General features: G+C 45.8%; 2 long non-coding RNA genes, 1 other non-coding gene and 1 pseudogene across 3 annotated transcripts in view; 3 read left to right on the forward strand and 1 right to left on the reverse strand.

Annotated features, from left to right (window-relative positions):
• Positions 1–494: 494 nt before the first annotated feature.
• LOC124504002 (uncharacterized) lies at positions 495–14,635 on the reverse strand. Its single transcript, XR_006960283.1, has 4 exons — positions 14,337–14,635; positions 9,319–9,453; positions 5,292–5,437; positions 495–1,281 (listed from the first exon to the last, which is right to left on the reverse strand). It is a non-coding gene; the product is annotated as an uncharacterized LOC124504002 (long non-coding RNA).
• On the forward strand, positions 6,681–7,453 carry LOC124504001 (40S ribosomal protein S26-like; annotated as a pseudogene).
• Positions 14,095–14,187, forward strand: TRNAI-UAU (transfer RNA isoleucine (anticodon UAU)). The gene is given in 2 exon segments: positions 14,095–14,132; positions 14,152–14,187. It is a non-coding gene; the product is annotated as a tRNA-Ile (tRNA).
• LOC124504003 (uncharacterized) overlaps positions 14,624–15,782 on the forward strand; it is a 31,099-nt gene continuing 29,940 nt past the window's right edge. The window contains exon 1 of the long non-coding RNA XR_006960284.1: positions 14,624–14,931. This is a non-coding gene — a long non-coding RNA (uncharacterized LOC124504003). The remainder of the gene's footprint in view (positions 14,932–15,782) is intronic.

Here is a 15,782-nt window from a genome sequence, read left to right on the forward strand (position 1 = left end):
GGTGCCTGGGTGGCTCAGTCGGTTGAGTGTCTGACTCTTGGTTTTGGTTCAGGTCATGATCTCGAAGTTTGTGAGTTCAAGCCCACATCAGGCTCTGTGCTAACAGTGCAGAGCCTGCTTGGGATTCTCTCTCTCTCTGCCCCTTCACTGCTCATGCTCTCTCCCAAGATAAATAAAACTAAAAAAATGTTTACAATTGGGGCGCCTCGGTAGCTCAGTCGGTTGAGCATCCAACTTTGGCTCAGGTCATGATCTCACAGTCAGTGAGGTTGAGCCCCGTGTCAGGCTCTGTGCTGACAGCTAGAAGCCTGGAGCCTGCTTCAGATTCCGTGTTTCCCTCTCTCTCTGCCCCTTCTGTAATCTCTCGCTCCCTCAAAAATACATAAACATTAAAAGTTTTACAATAAAAAATTTTTACAAAAAACCCTACCTTATGACCCAGCAATTCCACTCCTGTATTTACCCCAAAGAAATGAAAACAAAAACCTGTGCACAAGAATGCTCTTAGCAGCTTTATTTATGACAGGTTTAAACAGGAAATAACCCCAGATGTCCATTAATAGAATGGCTAAACCATGTGTTGTTAACCTTAAAAATAAAAACTCCCAGTTTATTTTACCAGCAAAAATGGCTTTATTCAGGAATAAAAGAGAATAACAATCTGGGACAAACAAGCTGAGGCAAAACCATAGGCAAGTCTGGGGAACGATGGAGAGAGGTAGACTCTTTTAAGGAGAAAAGGCATAACTGGGGAAGGCTGTTATAAACTAAAAGTCCATTGGAGAAAACCGGGTGTTCCAAGTATGGGGGGTTCTCATTGGCTAACCTGTTGCCTGGGGATGAGGAAAAAATCTCTCCCTTTGGCTGGAGTAGTAGAGTGTATCTACATGCAAGGTCAAGTCCACATAAGGTCAAGTCCATCTCTTCCTGTTGGGTCTACAGTTAACTTTGTGTGGTAGGGCGTGAGAGGTCCCTCTGCAGAAACCTCTGGGCTCCATTTTAGTGAGGTTTCCCAGTTATTATTTCTCACATTTCACCCTTTCGATCTTTCCTTGAAGGCATAATTGATCAATAGTCAGGTTCTTTATATTTAGTGTTTTTTTCCTCTCAGCTCCAAGAAGAACCTTTCCTGGTTGTCATGTCTAACGTCGGACGGAAAGTGCATAGCAGTTGGAAGTCACTTAAGCCACACTGGAATAACAGGGAAGGTTAGAAGGAAGAAACTCTCAGGCACTTTTCATTGGAAGTCTGTATGTTCCTTTCTGCAAGGGCACCTCCTTTCTGCAAAAGATTGACAGACAAGTATGGAATTAGAAGCAACACAACAATTCCAAACTCTACGTTGGTTTAAAACCAGGACCCAAGGTCTGAAAGTAGCCAACTGAAAATATTTATTGGCACTTATCTGGGCTTAGGGAAGTAAGGTTTCCCCTATGAAGGCAAACCCGAAGTCATGTATACCTCCTGGAGGTCCCCTCTTAAAGTGACTATGAGGCAAAATAGTGAAATACTGTGGGAGTGCACTGAATGAAAAAACAGAGCGCATTTGGGAAGATACAGCATAATGTATAAACACAAAGCAACAGCTGATGAACTTTTTTGCAAGAATAGCAAAACTTCAAAGGTAGATTAAGGGAAAATAACACTGTTACTTCAAAAGAACTGTTTAGAACCATATGTGTTATTCAGCAGTAGTCTGTAAAGTTGTAAATTCAGAAACCGTGAATTGGGGTAAGAATCCAGTCAGTTAATAGTTCAGATAAAAGACTATCATGAATTCTGAATCTTCTAACCCTTCAGAAATGCTCACAGGATTATTATGTGGCTGTTTATGAAAAGCTCATAATCAAAGGTTTCCTCCTTTTGCAAGACATTGGGAAATGCAGACAAAGGGCATTTTCTTTCCACAACAGAGATAGAAGCAACAGTGTGAAAAGGTGTATAGGCCTGGTCCAGACATCTTGAGAAAGCCATCTGTCCAGATGTTGTCTGTTTCAATTCTGAGAAGTCTTTTTCTTTTTTTTTTTTTTTAATTTTTTTTTTCAACATTTATTTATTTTTTTGGGACAGAGAGAGACAGAGCATGAACGGGGGAGGGGCAGAGAGAGAGGGAGACACAGAATCGGAAACAGGCTCCAGGCTCCGAGCCATCAGCCCAGAGCCCGACGCGGGGCTCGAACTCACCGACCGCGAGATCGTGACCTGGCTGAAGTCGGACGCTTAACCGACTGCGCCACCCAGGCGCCCCCAATTCTGAGAAATCTTTACTTTCAGGTCACCAGATGGTGGGTGTGCAGGTAGAGCTAGGGTTTGGTGCTTTCTTTACATGTGTCACAAAGATCCAAGAGTCTATTCCTTAGAGTTTGGTGGCACAAGGATGGTTAAAGGGGACCCTGTGACTATTTCTGCAGTGGCCTTAACTAAAAGGGCAGTGGCAGGAATGGCTCTCAGGCAAGGGATCCATAGAGGATGTCCAGTCCAGTTGTTGGCTATAATCCTCACAGGGCGATGATGGTCCCTGTGCTTTTGGGTGGGCACTCCAAGGGCAGTTCGTTCCCTTTCACATACAAAGAGGAAAAAGGGAAGTTGATAATTAGGATTCCAAGGGCAGGGAGTTTTGTTAGGCCTTTAAAGTCCCAAAGGCTATGTCATCCCCCTCTTTCCAAATAACAGGGATAGGGATGTTGTTTTTTAGTAAAGCACATAGAGGCTGAGCCATATCAGAGAAATTTGGAATCCAATTGTGGTAATAGCCAGCCAGTTCAAGAAATTGCTTAGTTTTAGGTTTTGGGAAATTCAGGAAGCCTTGAAATCTACCTGGACCCAAATCTAGTCCTTGTTCTGAGATCAGGTGTCCTAAATAATTGAACCTGAGTTTGAACAAACTGCAATTTTTCTTTGGACACTCTATGTCCCTTTAAAGCCAAGAGTTTTAACAGGAGTTTTAACTCTTCTGGTGAAGAGGTTTGAGAAGGGGAGCAGAGAAGCAGGTCATGAGCCTATTGAAACAAATTAGAGCCTGGAAAAAAACGTTCTATCATCCAAATCAGCCTTTAAGTTTTGTTAGAAATGGGAAGGAATCTCTTTGTAACCTTGGGCCATTACTGTCCAGGTGTATTGCCATTCTCCTCAAATGAAGGCAAAGATATCGGATGTCCTTATCAACAGTGATACTAAGATGCACTGTATAGGACAATGATAGTGAAAATATGCTTTCAGTGGGAATGGATGTCAGTAGTGGATGAGGATGGGGAACTGGATGCCAAGGGATAACAATGTTACTTATTGCTTGGAGGTCATGGGCAAACATCCATCCTTGGCTGTTGGGTTTTCTCACGGTAAAATAGAGTTGTTACAGGGACTAGTACGGGGGATAATCAGGCCCCAAGTCTTATAACCCTCTATTATGGACTTGCTGCTCTGAAGGGCTTCCTTATTTACAGGGTATTGATTAATTCTAGAGAGTGGTTTTGAGGGACCTATTTGAATCTTGATGTGAGGTGCACTGTGGATTCTGCCAATATCAGTAGATGATTTTGCCCATAAAGAGGGTGGTAGCTGATCCAAAAGGAACAAATGATTACTGTCCTCAGACTCAGCTATAGTGCCATCAGAGACAGAGCATAGAAAAGATGATGAAAGGTCATTCATTTCCTTTTGTTCGCTAATTTTGTTACCACTGTCAAATTCTAGAATTATTTTTCCCTTTTGGGAGAAAGAAATTCTGGCATGATATTTTTTTATTATTATAATATATATATATATACTTTTAATGTTTATTTTTGAGAGAGACAGAGTGTGAGCGGGGCAGGGGCAGAGAAAGAGGGAGACACAGAATCCAAAGCAGGCTCCAGGCTCTGAGCTGTCAGCACAGAGCCCGATGTGGGGCTCAAACCTACAAACTGTGAGATCATGACCTGAGCCAAAGTCAGATGCTCAACCGACTGAGCCACCCAGGCGCCCCTGGCATGATATTCTTCTAAGAAAGCTCAGCCCAATAAATGAATAGGTGCTGAGGAACTCAGGAGAAAAGGGTGTGGATCTCTCAAAGGACCTCGGCAAAAGGGAATGGGTTCAGAGATGAGAATCTGTTGAGGCTTATCAGAGAACCCCCAGTATTTGAGCTGCTTTTTAGTCCTCTGAGGCACGGGCTGCTTTAGAGCAGTGGAGTTAAGCACAGAGTGTAGGTCTGGTGTCAGTAAGGACAGAGAGGGATTCATTTCCAATCTGACTGTAGTTTTTCCCAGCTGATTAGGAGGCAGGAGATGAGCACAAAGGTAAGCTGCCTTGTGTCTGTAGGCAAGAAAGATGGGGGAGGGGCAGAAGAGGTCTCAGAAGCCCCTTTTTTTCTTTTTAATTGTTTGTTTGCCTCATTTGGTTTATAAATTGTATCTTGGAGGCTATTTTATTATTATCTTTAAACTTTTCAAAACCCACAAGGTAGGTTGTTTCTTATTTATTTAGCTGTGGTCATGGAGACTATCCCAATTTTCCATAAAACCTTCTTGATCCTGCTGCAGGCAGTATCTGGCATGAAAGATTCAAAGTGCCTCTAGACATAAGGACCAGAGGGTTTTTTGTTTTGTTTTTTTAAATCATAAACCATGATGCTAGGTAAGTTTAAATGGGAACATTTGACATGGTCAGATGAAAGATACCAAAAGGTCAGGAGAGAGGGATTTTAGATTCCTGATAGCAATTGGAAGCGTCAAAATACCAATTAAAACAGGAATCCTATTCAGTCCTATTCAGTTTTGTCGATTTTAGAACCATGGTTGTCCAATTCAGCTTTGAAAAGTTAAAGTTCGGGGATATCAAAAGTTCCCTATAATATAGGCCATTGAAGTTCTAAATCACTTCTGGTTAAGTCAGTCCATTAATCTGTAAGTGTGCATGCAGAGTGTGCATAGTTTTTAAACATAAAACCAGCTGGATTCCCAGTAAGGGGGGTGCCCTCAAAGCATTTTGATGACTGGAATCCCATTTCTTAGAAGTTTTTCAGGAACAGTCTGGTTCCAGAAGGAATCAGACAGGGGCTAGCTAGCAGTGTCTGAAGGAACAGTCCAGTTACAAACAGGATTAGGACCCAATGGCAGTTCCAACAGGCACAGTTCCCACTTCACCAGTTCAGTCCCAAGGGGAGTAGGAACAAAGGCCAACACAGTTCGAACTGGCACAGCTCCAAAGGGAACAGTCTGATGCCGAAAAGGAATCCAACCAAAGGCCAAACTGTACTCCCAAAGATTAAAAAACAAAACAAAACAACCCCCCCCCCAAACCAAAACACTTACCCTCCAACCCCAGAGAAGGAGAGAAAGCAGTGAGCGGCAACATTTCCGTGGGTACCGCACCTATTTGCTCACCAGCCCCGGGAGCCCTGGGGTGGGGGTGGGGGTCTTCTCTGGATGCCACCTCTGATCACCAAGTAATTATTAACCTTAAAAATTAAAACTGCCAGTTATTTTACGAGCTTATTCAGTAATTAAAGAGAACTGTAATCCGGGACAAAGAAGTTGCACCAAAACCAAAGGCAAGTCCGGGGAAGAGAGGAGAGGTACGCTTTTTTAAGGAGAAAAGGGGTCAGTTGGACAGGCTGTTAGAAACTAAAAGTCCATTGGGGTAAACTGGGAGTTCCAAGTATGGTGGCTTCTCATTGGCTGAGCTGTTGCCCCGGGGACGAGGAAAGCACTGTCCTTTGGCTGGAGTAGTGGAGTGGTATCCACTAGCCCCGTCAACTCGCGTCTTCCTCTTGGGTCAGCAATTGACGGCTGCGTAGTGGTGTAGGAGAGCTCCCCCTGCCGGAACCTCCACACTGCATTTTAGTGAAGTTTCCCGTTATTTTTCACAGTGTGTACATGTAAAGGAATTTTGAAGCCGGGCAGTTCCTGGCTGAACAGACATATAAGTGAAGATTGTTTTCCTCCACTTCCTTGTCTTTCTTCAGCCTCACAGGGTAAGCTTTCCTACAGGCCCCAACACTTTGACCTAAGGATAGCCCAGAGGAACTGCAACCCCAGAGTTCTGTGGCTGCCTCTGTTAAGACTCTCCCTTCCTCCTCTCAAAGGGAAGACACCATCATCATCTGTGCTTAGTCTCCTTAGAGACTGCCCTCACATACCTGGTCCAGTATGTTTGGGTTCAACTGTTGACAGAACTGACAGGAGAACCACCCATCTTCTCAGCAGGAGGGTTTGGGGCAGCCAGGGGCCCCAGCACCCCTGGGCCCCAGTTTTCATCTCTCTAGCGGCCCTAGTTCTATCTGATCTTTCCTATATGTCAAATTAGGACCCTTAGCCACCATCACGCAGGGGCTCTGTGAGTCCTGATAAGTGCCTTCTTGAGGGTGATTCTTGAGAGGCCCCGTTCTAAATGCCAGGCACTGTCATGGCCCTCCTACTCCAGTGGCCTTTTGAGCACCCTACTCTCTGTAGTGTCAAGGGCATGGATTCTCAAATCACACAATCTGCATTTGAATCCGGTCTCTCCTATTTACTTAGGTGACCTCACCATGCATCAGTGTCCTCATCTGTAAAAGGAAAATATAATGTTACTTACTTCATAATACTGGCACGGGAATGACCACACTTAATAAGGTGTAAAGTTCTCAGAACAGTGCCTGGCACATGGTAAGCACTGTAGAAGGGTGTTATTTTTTCCAACCCAGCACGTATTCTCCATATCCTTTGAAATATTTTGTTTTCAAATGACAAGTGAAAGAAATAACAAATGCATCCTGTATGAGCCTGGATCCAGAAACCACACCAGGAATTTGAACAGAGAAAATTCAGTATAAAAAATTGTTGCTCTCTCGGGTCCTCTTTTCCAAGATGACCAAGAAAAGAAGGAACAATGGTCGTGCCAAAAAAGGCCTTGGCCACGTGCAGCCTATTCGCTGTACCAACTGTGCCCGCTGCGTACCCAAGGACAAGGCCATTAAGAAGTTCGTTATCTGGAACATAGTAGAGGCCGCCGGGGTCAGGGACTTTCTGAAGCGAGTGTCTTCGATGCCTATGTGCTTCCCAAGCTGTATGTGAAACTACGTTACTGTGTGAGTTGTGCCATTCACAGCAAGGTAGTCAGGAATGGCTCTCGTGAAGCACAGAAGGACCGAACACCACCGCCCTGATTTAGACCTGCCGGTGCTGCCCACGACCTCCACCAAAGCCCATGTAAAGAGCTAAGTCCTTAAGGACTGAAGAAAAACTGTTCTCTGGAAAAATAAAATCAAACAGAGATTATACTTTATAAATAGCAAAAAAAAAAAAATTGTTAACCAGTAGACAGGGAGTAACCACTGAGGGGGGTAAATGGAGCTTTAATGAATACAGGAATAGGGATAGAGGGAGAAGCCACTACCTCCAGAGATGATGTAGAAAACCCATGGAAGGAAGGAACTTGGAAGGGGCCCTTCCTCCCGCCAAAGCTGAGACTCATGGTAGTGGCCTACTGGACGGCAGAGAAGTTTGCTGAGGTGCAGCAGGCTAGAGTTGACAGGCAGGAAACTGTGTGTTGGGGGACAGCAAAATCTCACTGAGAAACCACCCAGCTGTGTGCTCGAGGAGCCAGAAGAAAAACACTGTCCACTCACTGACAAGGTCTAAGGCAGCACTGGCTAACAGGATTGCAGAGCAGGGCGAGAAAGGCGTATTTGGGGCAGAGAAGCACTTAGTTAATAACAGGCACACCCCCCATCTATGTTCTCAAATTTAAAAAAAGTTAATAAGGAATCTTTCTTATTTATGATTTATGTATTTACAGCAGTTCAAAGGGGACTAGGATTAGGGTGGCCGTGTGTTCTGGCTGTCCGTGACAGTCACATGTCATGCTCATTGATCCAGCATTATTATCTTTTTAATGTTTTTTTTTTTAATTTTTTTTTTTTAAGGTTTATTTATTTTTGAGACAGAGACAGAGCATGAACGGGGGAGGGTCAGAGAGAGAGGGAGACACAGAATGTGAAACAGGCTCCAGGCTCTGAGGAGTCAGCACAGAGCCTGACGCGGGGCTCGAACTCACGGACTGTGAGATCGTAACCTGAGCCGAAGTTGGACACGTAACCGACTGAGCCACGCAGGCGCCCCTTTTTAATGTTTTTTTAAAATTTATTTTTGAGAGAGAGAGACCCTGAGTGTGAGCGGGGGAGGGGCAGAGAGAGAGGGAGACACAGAATCTGAAGCAGGTTCTGGGCTGTGAGCACAGAGCCAGATGCGGGGCTTGAGCTCACAAACTGTGGGATCATGATCTGAGCAGAAGCCAGATGCTCAAGCTGGCTGAGCCACCTAGATGCCCCCCTGACCCAGTATTATTGGCAGTGACCCTCTTGCTCTCAGAAATGTCCCTGTTTGAAGGATGAATTCGTGCTACCTCTTGAAGTGTTGTTTTCTATTAAGCTACTCCCACAGATAGTGGCTAGAGGTACAATAAACACACACACACGCACACATGCGCACACACACACACACATCTGCTTGAAGGCAATGAAGAGCTACTGAGGCAGTCCAGGTATTGAGGGGCCATGACTTCAGGGAGAAGAGAAGTACACTGAGGTGAGTGTGACACCCTGAGAGCCTTTCCCCTCCCAAGCATTGGCTGGTCTGTAAGTGGGAGGAACCAAGAGGCGGAAAAGCTGGGCAGAGAGCTGTAGCAGTTCTCAAGACTAATATATGATTAAAAAAAAAAGTATGTCTGAGTCTGTCTAAAAGAGCTCTTTTAATAAGTATATAATAAAAAGTCTAAGTAATATGAAAGTACAGCATCATAGTTTAAATGGCAGGATTTTTTCTTTCTTTTTTTTAAGTTTCTTTATTTTGAGACAGAGAGAAAGCACGACTGGAGGAGGGGAAGAGAGAGAGAGAGAGAGAGAGAGAGGGGAGAGAGAGAGAGAGAGAGAGAGAAAATCCCAAGCAGGCTCTGCACTGTTAGCGTGGAGCCCTATGTGGGGCTGGACCTCACCAGCCGTGAGATTGTCACCTGAGCCGAAGTCCAATGGTCAACCAACTGAGCTCCTCCTTTCTTAATGGTACATAAAACAACAGTATATTTTCCAGTTTAGGGCATCTTAGAGTTGATGAAATACTTATTCCCATATACGAGTGTCTCTATAGGGCAGATTCCTAGAAGCAGAAGCACTGGGTCAAAGGATACATGCATTTGATAGATCCTACCCAACGGTCTTCAAAACAAAACAAAACAAAACAAAACAAAACAAAACAAAACAAAACAAAACAAAACAAAACAACAGTGTCCATTTCCCACACTTTTACCAACAATGGGTGTGAGCAGTCTTTTTGAGTTTCCTCTCAACTGATGGGCTCTTACCATGTCTTTCATTTCAGCTTCAATCCAGAATGAAGGGATCTGTGTTTCCCCAAATTATCATGCTCCACTGCTGCATGTAACCGGTTCAGTCCGCCTCACGCTTCCCTCAAGTTTGGGCCTTGGGCCTTTCTCCTCCTAAGGGAAAATAAAGGGTCATTTCCCCAGGTGGTGCTGGGGAGGATCATGGACTAGTTAGCACAGGAGGGGATCTCAGATGCTGCGTGATCCCAGAGGTTCAGAAAGGCAGTCAAGATAGTCTACACTTGAGGTCTGCACTTATAGGTGGCAGTGGCAGCTTTCAAACTTGTAGTCTGAAAAAAAGTATTCTTCAGACAACCTCTTGCCCCATGAAAATGGGATCACTTTGGGAGCCTCCCAATGCATGCTGACCAGCACCCTGCAGCAGCATCCGAACACCAGGTGTGTGCATATGACTCAGCCACTCTGGTGGATCCTCTATGGGTTTTGATGACTCCATGGCAACTTCTTGTAGTCATATACTGCTTAATATATTGTCATTATGGAACACTGGCTAAAAACGTAAAATGTGAAGTTTGCCGAAAGAAAGTAAATGAAGAACATAACATGAAAATTCTACAATGTGACTCAAGATGATCTTTGTTCACCAGACATGCAAATTGGATTCAGCTGACCAAAATGTTTATCTGGCTCATCCTGATATCAAAAACCAAAGCCAAAAAAGAGGAAATAGAGTGACCATTAGATCCAATACAGCCTTTCATTAGTAGGAATAAACATGAGCCAGACCCACTAAAAATGGTGCTTGTATATCGCAGCTTGAACCCTTCTGTTTTATCTCATCGTTTAGACATGAAAACAAGAAAGTAATAAAAATAAACCAGTTTTTTAAGTGCAAAAAGCATAAATTCCAAACATTCATTTAGAAAAGCAGTTTTTTTGCCTATTTTTGATGCTACAATGAGTTATTAAATTTCATACATTTTAATATACATTTGTCCCAATATCAAATGATAAATATTTATTTATTTATTTATTTATTTATTTATTATGTTTATTTTAGAGATGGAGAGCATGGGAGAGGGAGAGAGAAAGAATCTTAAGCAAGCTCCATGCTCAGCACAGAGCCCAGTGTGGGCTCGATACCACAAACCTGGGATCATGATCTGAGCTGAAATCAAGACATGGATGCTCAATGGACTGAGCCACCCAGGCGCGCTTATAAGTGTTCTTTTGAAAGTTATTTGTTAAAAGCACTGTTGGTGGGAATGCAAACTGGTGCAGCCACTCTGGAAAACAGTATGAAGGTTGCTCAAAAAGTTAAAAATAGAACTACCTTATGATCTGGCAATTGCACTCCTAGGTATTTACCCAAAGAATACAAAGATATCAATTCAAAGGGACACATGCACCCCGATGCTCATAGCAACATTATCTACAATAGCCAAATTATGGAAACAGCCCAAGTGTCTATTGACTAATGAATGGATAAAGAAGATGTTGTGTGGACACACACACACACACACACACACACACACACCCCAGGATATTACTCAGCCATGAAAAAGAATGAAATCTTGCCATTTGCAGCGACATGGATGGAGTTAGAGAGTATTATGCTAAGGGAAATAAGTCAGAGAAAGACAAATACCATATAATTTCACTCATATGTGGAACTTAAGAAACAAAACAAACAAGCAAAGGGAAAAAGAGAGGCAAACCACAAAGCAGACTCATAACTACAGAGAACAAACTGATGGTTACCAGAGGAATTAAAACAGGTGATGGGGATTTAGGAGTGCACTTGTTGTGATGAGCACTGGGTGATGTATGGAAGTGTTGAATCACTATATTGGGTGCCTGAAACTAATATTTATGTAATTTATATAATTACATAGTAAATGGAAATAGGTTAAGACTAGTCTTTATATTATAGACATTGCTTGAGATTATTTTAAAGTTATACATCTGTCCAAAATAAATTTTATTTTAAAAAGAACTTTACACATCACAAAGATTATTAAATGATTTAATAATCTCAAGGTGTTGGCAAGTATACACATGGTGAAAAGACTTCTCCAGTCAAAATAGGCTAGAAAGCTCTTATCTGGTCTAGATGTCTCAGACTATAGGTGAGGTAATTAAGGCCCAGAAAGGGTAAGAGATTTACTTAAGATCACTCAGCCAGTGAGGGTCAGAGCTCAGACTCTTAATTCATTGCTCTTCAGAGTCAGTCTGTATGAGTTTAAGTGATTTGAAGGTCCCAAGAGACCTTGCCTTGTAACAATCTCTTGGGTAGCAGAGGTTCTGACACTGCCCCCTCCAGGTTCAGCACTGCCCTTACTAGGTCCTTCCTTTAGAGCCCCGGTTACCTTGGGAGCTAAGCTATTTTAGTTCCCATGCAACCAGGATCAGCCAAAATCTGCTGAACCAATGAAAGAGTAGATCCACGATGGAGGAATGGATCTGTGGCCCACCAGGGCCAACTTGGCTGCCCAGAGTTTACCAGGTGGGCTCTTCTGAGGGACTTGGAGGGAGGAAGACCGGACTAATGCTACTGCATTTGAGAAGATACTATGGAAATTAACCCCTTTCAATTTATTAAAATTTTTTTTAACGTTTATTTTTGAGAGACAGAGAAGGAGCAGGGCAGGGTCAGAGAGAGAAAGAGACACAGTATCTGAAGCAGGCTTCCGGCTCTGATCTGTCAGGTCAAAGCCTGATGTGGGGCTCAAACTCATGAACTGAGAGATCATGACCTGAGCCAAAGTTGGATGCTTAACAGACTGATCCACCCAGGTGCCCCATCTCTTTCAATTTAAAATTTAAAAACCTAGGGGTGCCCAGCTGGCTCAGTGGGTGGAGTATGTAGCTCTTAACCTCCAGGCGGTGAGTTCAAGCCCTGTGTTGGGTGTAGAGATTACTTAAATAAATTAAAAAATAAAATAAAATATAATTTTAAAATTTAAAGTTATTCCCACCTCAAGGAAACCATGCAATTACCTTAACAGCCTGTTCCAACTTATTTATTTCAAAGTCTCTGTCTCCACTGCCCTCGAGGTACCCTGGACTTGGCCAGGCATGCTCCTGGCCATGTTGTAAACAGCTCTGTATCCCACTACCTGCCTGGTGCCTGGTGGGATGTTGCAGGGGTATTAACCATCCCCCTATCTGAGCTCTTGCTCTGGATGTGTGTCTCTTACAGTTCAAAATGATTTGGAGAGTCTCACCTCTTTTCTCTGGGTAGGCACATGGTAGGTATTGAGCTTCCTATAAACATCACCTTTGGGAGGCCTCTGCCTTACACAGAAACTTTTACTGTCTCCTTATTCTAATAAATTCTGCTTGAATTTCAAGCCTTTTTACAATTCTACTGCTTGACACTGTCACCCTACCACAACCTGTTACTGTGGGCAAGTCACCATCAAAGTGTCTACATACCGGATCTCTATTCTGCCTCCCATCACTTGTTCATACCGGTTCCCCCAGTCTATTATAGTGTTGTTATTTGCTCTTCTGGTTCTGGTCAACCAAACGGGGTGACCAACAAGCCAACAGAGACCCAGGAGATAATCTAGAGAGGCAACCCTGGAGGAAGACACTGGGGGGGGGGGTATATTGTGGTTGCAGCTAACCCCCCAGGGCGATGCAGGTTACTGGTGGAATTAACAATTAGATTCAATAGGCACAGTGCCTTTTGCCCGCAAAAATGTTTACATTTTAAATTCTTTTTAAATCAGAAGAAAAAATAAATATAATCATGATGTAACAATAAATCCAGCCTGGATTATATTTGTCTTTATTTTGCAGTAGTAAAATATTATTAATTTTTTTTTTTAATGGAGAAAGGGGTCCACGAAGACAAAGTGCTTAGTTATAATTCGGCTCTAGGTACAGTGTTACACTGTTTGGTTTTTAAAAAAGAAACGGATATGCAGATATTTGTATGAGACCTCTTGATTTTAAATATTAGAAACTAGTTTTAAAATTAAACAAACGTGTTGTGGCCCAACAAAACACGCGGGGATTAGCCTGCACCCTCTCGAAGGCTCAGGCTATCGTATCCCCGGAATGCCCGTAGCTTGAAACAGTTTTGGGGACACGCCTTGTGCCTGCACGCAGGATGCACAAGGGGTCGCGGAAAAACTCCCGGGCACACCACGCTCCAATGCTGAAGTCCCCGCCCTCTGGGGTCCTGGAGTCCCCGCCGGCGGAGGCCACCCTCGGTCCAGCCCCAGCCCCGGCGCTGCCTGACCGGACAGCCCCCGCTGACTTCCAGGGCGGCGCGGGGAGTCCGGGCCACAGCCTCCTGCTAATTGGTCACGAGGGGCGCGGGGCGGGGGGCGGCCACCGGGAACTTGCGGCCGACGAGCCGACGCCGCCCGGCTCCGCCCCACCCCTCGGCCCGCGTCACCACCGCACCGAGGTCCTCCCGCCGGCCGCAAACCCGGCTCTTCGCGGGGCCCTCTCCCGGAGGCGAAACTCCCGGAGGACGCCGAACGTAACGCCGGGGCTCCTCCTCCCGCGCTGCCCAGCGAGGCAGGCTGAGCTCATTTCAACGGCCCACTGGCCTGCCCGTCACTGCCCAGCCGACCGGCCCTCCGTTCCGGGGGGAGACCCTCGCAGAAGTCCCCGCTCACTCCGCCTAGGGCCGCGGGGCCCGCAGCTGCAGGAGGGCGGTTCGGGGCCCGGACCGACTCCCGCCGAGCCGCGAGCCACCAGTGCGCATGCTCCGTTGAAGCCCGCACCGAGCCCGGGTGAACCCTGATAGAGCCATCGCGAGGCCGGCTAAGCGGAGCTCCAGTGGCGCAATCGGTTAGCGCGCGGTACTTATACAGCAGTACATGCAGAGCAATGCCGAGGTTGTGAGTTCGAGCCTCACCTGGAGCACGACCCTTTTGGATACTCTCACCCCCCTTTTATCTCCTTGCCCAAAGGAAGAAGTTAGCCTCTCTTTAGCATTCTCAGTTGCTGTCTCTGCCTGCGTGCGCGGGTCGCTCCGCCGCAGGCAGGAAGCAGCTCGCACTGACGCTTCTTACCCGCTGTGCAAGCTACTTGTTGCCCTCACGCACCGTCCAGCCACTCGAACCCGGACGTCTGCACTCTGCTTCCTTCTACTTCTCTTCCTAGGCCTTTTCTTTAACGGCATCTACTCCCCGGCCACAGTAGCGGCGTTGTGGACTGAAGATCCAGGGGCGCCGCACGAGTGGTGGGGCCCCGCCTGTACTTCGAGGTCAAAAATCTACTGGGCGTGCCCGAGCTCCTGGCGCCGGGAGGAGGTCCGGCTTCCCGTCTGCTGCCCCTCGCCTGGGGCAGAGTGGGGCGTGGCTCCGCGCGCCTTGGGTCGCGGGTCGCTAGCAGGGCGACCGCTCCCGGGAGTTGGGTCCAGGGCTCAAGAGGAGGGCGGAAGTGGAGCAGTCCCTCCCTTCTCTCCTAGCTGCAGACACTCCGAGACTGGGGGCCCTTTTCCCCTCTCCAGGCACAGGCCTCCCTGGGCGGACGTGCAGAGTTTGGGATATGTGCACTGGGCGTTTCCCTCTCCCCATTTTGTGTCTCCTGTCTCCGGTGCCAGTCTGCAGTGGTGCAATTTGCTGGCGGACCGCAGAGCAGACGTCTTCTAGAGATGTCCGAGTGGTGGGTGTCCTTTCATGCATGCCACAAATGCCAGGTTCAGAAGTCCTCCTGAGGGGTGGGGGGAGGGGGCAGGAAATCTGTGTTTTTGTTTTTGTAGGCAGCACTCCTCTGAAGCGTGGGGACTGCTTTGCCAAGGGGTGGGTGGGTGCCCCACATCCCCAGGAGGTGTGGGCCGAGCAGAGAACAAGTTTAGTCGGCTTGAGAGTCGTCCCAAACGCGTTCTTCCGAAAGAGTGGTTTCTGCTGTTTTTATGGACAGGATATAGTTAAATCCTGGGATAGAAATACTACCTGGAGCGTTGAGAGGCAAGACCTAGAAGGCTCAGAGAAAGTGGGTGGATGGTGGAGTTCTTGTCCATCTCCTCTGCTACAGATTGAGGATGGAGAGCCTCATGCCCACTGAAATGCGAGAATGTCTGCCCTCCTCATCTAACCTGAGGCCAGGCTCTCACCCACCGAGAGCCTTCTGCTTACAGGTTCATCCTCGGCAGATGGTGAGAAATCTAGCCCAGGCCTGGAGACAAGTATCTGTCCATTAATAAGTATAAGAAGAAAGTTTGTTTAAGTTTAAAAGAAAACAGTTTTAAGAAGTAATTCATATACCGTTTTAAAGTGTACGTTTCAATGGATTTTGGTGTATTCACCGAATTGTGCAACCATCACTATGGTCAATTTTAGAACATTTTCAGCACCTCAGTAAGATACCCCACATCCTTTACCTATCACCACTGGCTCCTCACTTCAGCCCTAAGCAACCACTTAATCTACCTTCTATCTGTATACATTTTCCTATTGCGAACCTTCATATGAATGGAATCATAGAACATGAAGTCTTTTGGGACTGGTTTCTTT

Source organism: Lynx rufus, unplaced genomic scaffold (assembly GCF_022079265.1).
Source record: "Lynx rufus isolate CCGP_SWC_20201006 ecotype Redwood Valley unplaced genomic scaffold, mLynRuf1.p SCAF_8, whole genome shotgun sequence".
NCBI classification, from domain to species: domain Eukaryota; kingdom Metazoa; phylum Chordata; class Mammalia; order Carnivora; family Felidae; genus Lynx; species Lynx rufus.